We start from the raw sequence: 4346 nt of genomic DNA, 5'->3' as shown, positions 1-4346 counted from the left end.
CTTTCAATTGGGTCCCTATACGTTAATTTTTTTTTCAATTTAGTCCTTATTAACGTTAAACGTCAAAAAAATGTTAGTGAATTGTGAAATTACTTGTATACCCTTAGGGACCCAATTGAAAAGAAAAAAAGTATAGGGACCTAATTGAAAATTTCGCTACAACTATAAATATTCAATGAAAGATATTCCTATAATCCCTATTCAATGATTCTACAATAAAAAAGATATTCCTACAATCCTTTTTATTTTGTCACTATCATTTTTTTGCTTATTTATATATAAATTATACCAAAAATACCTTTTTTTTTGAACTTTTAAAATATCTTATCTTAAGAACATACAAAAAAAAAGATTGGATAAAATGAAACAGAAATAATAGTAATAAATATATATATATAATGAATTGTCAAAATTATTCCAAAAAATATAACAAATCAAATTTTATACAATACAACAAGATAAAGAATTTATTAACGTAACTTTTTCTAAAGAAAGAATTATATATCAGACAGAAGAGTATGTTCTCATTGTTTTGGACTCCACATATTACTGATGCTTTAGCTCTCACTTTCTTCAAGTACTAGATACCTGCTCCAATTCCAAATGCCCCATCAATCGAAATGTCAGTTATTGTTCCTGCAGACACAACACATTACCCTCATTTTCAACTTGAAAAAGTTTGCTATGAACAATAATCAATACACCACTTTAATTGGCAGTAACAACCTGCAATTACATGTGCCCTCGTATTGTGCTGTGCAACATTATAATCTGTAAAATAACATACACTTTTTAAGAAAATCAAGATTTTTTTGTTTGAGAAATAATATCAAATCTTGGTTTGAATCTTTATATGTATTTTCACAAAGATAATCTGACTTTTTTTCTTTGAAAAATAAAAAAGAGAGACCTGTTTGCACTTAAAATGAGTAGCCATCCAATAAACACGGTCATGATCTAACAAGTGAATTCACATTGGATTAAAAGAAATAAAGAAAATGTAAGTAGAGTGTAACTATTGGAAGCATACACACAAATTATCAAAGGAAGAATTAAAAATACTCACACTAAGAAGCAAGCTAGATATGAAGAGTCAAAACATAGTTGAGCTATCCTCACTCACTTTAGAAGCCATCCTTATATAAGGGTTTCTAACACGTAATTTAAATTTTTCATTGCTTCCCCCTTCAATCCCATCAACTAAGTATCTAGGAACTTCAGGATCAAAGACAATATTCCAATCAACAAAATAGCAAAAGCCACTACAACCCTCTTGACTTCTGGAAGATCTCTCAAAATGCCTTTCACAGTCGCACATGTCATACCTCCAATTATGAATAATAATCATACACACTAACTACATTGAAAGTAGAATTGGATAGTGTTTTCAAGACCGAAAAAGATGAAGCTGAAGAACATATCAAAGTATTATATGTTGCAGGTTTAAATGGATTATAATTAGTACAAATGATTGCAAATTATCAGTAGCCAAAGCAATAATAATTTCAAATACAGACCTTAATTAACTACCGTGACCCAACACAGTAATAAATTCGAACAAGAACAAGAGGAATGAAATGATCAACCAAATTAGTTACTTGTAAGCAATCGATCAAACTTAAAAAATAAATAAATAAGATGTTGCTATCAAGATCCATGGACACTGATACTAGTTAAGATTTCTAAAATGAAAATGTGTAAACCCAAGAACTCCAATTTTCTTGGCTCAAATACTCTTTGAAAAATACGAGTGCAATACAATACATCCTTAATTTTGAAGAATCCATGGATCATAGCCATCAACAAAATTTAGAATATAAATTTAGAATATAATTTGAGAAACAAACAGAAGTTGCAAACAATTAAGCAAAACTGAAATTGAACTACAAATTCACACAACTTAAGAATTCACAGCTTAAGAGACAAGAACTAAAAACAACTAAAAAACTGAAAAAAAAACAACACAATATGAATAGAACACCCCTAAAACATTTAGCTTCTCCTTATTCCCAATCTCAGTCAATCAATTCTTCCTCAAAAACCAAGAGATTAAAATGGGACACCAAGATGAAGAAGAAAGGTTGGAATATCATCATATCTAAAATATCATTAACTATGTTGATGAATTAACTGGCTACAGAAGATAAGAAAATATAACAAACACCACAAGTAAAGAGCTATCACAGCTAATTCTTAAATACTTGATATTAGTCCTTTGAAGATCTCACCTGTTCTCTGACCCATCAGCCAAATAAGCTCCATAGCTCTCCACTGAACCTGAGATTAGAATAGGGCGTTTCTTGAATATTCTACCATCAGCATCGACACCCGAAGAGCAGAGCAGCAAGGTGAGGTGCGGTCAGGCGAGGCGTAGTGTGGCGACGCGATGCGCGGCACGGCGATCCACGGCAAAAAAACGCAACGGAAGCGAGACACCACCAACGCGAAGCAGAGCAGAGTAGACGCTAGGGTTCTCCATTTTTAGTACAAAATGCTAAGGGTTAGTTTTGGTATTTAAAAAAGATGGGGTTGAATTTAATTAGTAATTCTAATCTAATTAGGAGAATATTCTATTTTCAAACAGAATATTCCGTTATCTCAAACGATTTTGTCACGGCAAGGACTAAATTGAAAAAAAAATAACGTATAGGGACCCAATTGAAAGGAAAAAAGTATAGGGACCTAATTGAAAATTTTGCGAAACTATAGGGACCAACAGAATAATTAAACCATTCATATATATGCATGCCCATGGGGGAATCCGGGGAGTTAAAGTGCCCGGTCACATCTTGCGACAGAGGGTCAACAAATAGTCTCAAATACACAAGCCACATAATAATCTCTTTCTTTTTTAAATACCACCTCAAATCAAAACTTCAATTCTTATAGCAGTTTTGGCAGTATCTCCTCTAAAGCTCGAATTTCTGCCCCCTTCAAGGGTCCCAACTATCAAATCCAACACCTCTCAGTCCTTCAAATCATTTCCGGTAATAAATTATTTCAAAATCAAACAAATACCAATATTAAATCTTTTTCCAAACCGACCAACTTCAACAGCAAATTATTGACAACAGCTAAACCTCACATTTTATACCATATACACAATCCATCAATTATTCATTCATTTCATTCCTATTTTAAGGTCTTCTAGCCTAAGTTTTCATGTGACATTAAATATTAACTACGAAAAACTAAAACCATACCTTTGTACATAATCAACATATTCAAAGCTCCGGAGAAGCTTTCTGACCGATCTATCGAAGAAGAAAACGTCAAGAATCGTCTGTACCTCCTAAAATTTCCATTGGCCAAACTCAAGAGATAAAGGAGCTACGTCACTGTCAACTTTCACTAATCAAAAATATTGCCAACGTGTAGAGGAGGAGGTTACGAATACTCTTACCGGATTAGATTTTTGATTGGAGTTACGGATTGCAAGAAATCAAAGCCGAAAATTCGAAGGGATTTACGTTATTTCTTTTTCTCTTCATTACGCTATTCTTTCTCTTTTTTTTTTCTTACGATGTTCATATATATAGGTATGACTTATGAAGGCTTATAAGCCGCCTTAGCTTTCTTTATTATTATTATTATATATTTATATGTATGTATATATGCATAATGATAGTGATAATATATATATGTAACTTAATCCAAAATATAAACCGCCTTTGATTTCCATCCTTTATAATTAATAATAGTAATAATAATAATAATAATAATAAACAACGTAAAAATAATAATAATAATAATAATAATAACTTAGTGAATATAATAACAATAATGAATACATAATACTAGGATTTAAAACTATATAAACTCATAATACATATAATACAGGACTATTTTGATTATAAATAACTTTTTTACATATCAAGTGTCACGTGGCATGCCACGTGTCACTGATCTGACACGTCAACCAATCATCTTGTGACGCGTGGCATTAGCCCCCCACGTCATCATCCAACTGACGGAAGGAGTAACGTGACCAATCGTGTATCTTTCGGGGACGATTTCGATTAGGATCCCGCTAGGGAGATAATGGACTATTTGTACAATGTGTACAATGGGCTATTGAGTTACAAAATGAACATCTCTCATACTATCTAGAATAACCATCCGAATACTAGCGATAATAAACATCTTCCCAAAAGCTTAAATTGATTTTGAGATTCACCAAGGCTCGAATTCTTGACCTTTCGGATCTAGCGCTTTAATACCATGCATAATACCACTCATCCCAAAAGCTTCAGCTGATAGGAAAGGGTAACACTAATGATTATATCTCTAATACTCTCTAAACTTCCATTGTACACATTGTATAAATATTCCATTGGCTCCTCATA

This window comes from Arachis ipaensis, chromosome B09, assembly GCF_000816755.2.
Source record: "Arachis ipaensis cultivar K30076 chromosome B09, Araip1.1, whole genome shotgun sequence".
Classification (NCBI taxonomy): domain Eukaryota; kingdom Viridiplantae; phylum Streptophyta; class Magnoliopsida; order Fabales; family Fabaceae; genus Arachis; species Arachis ipaensis.
The sequence above is the reverse complement of the archived record's forward strand: the minus strand, read 5'-3'. Positions refer to the sequence as shown.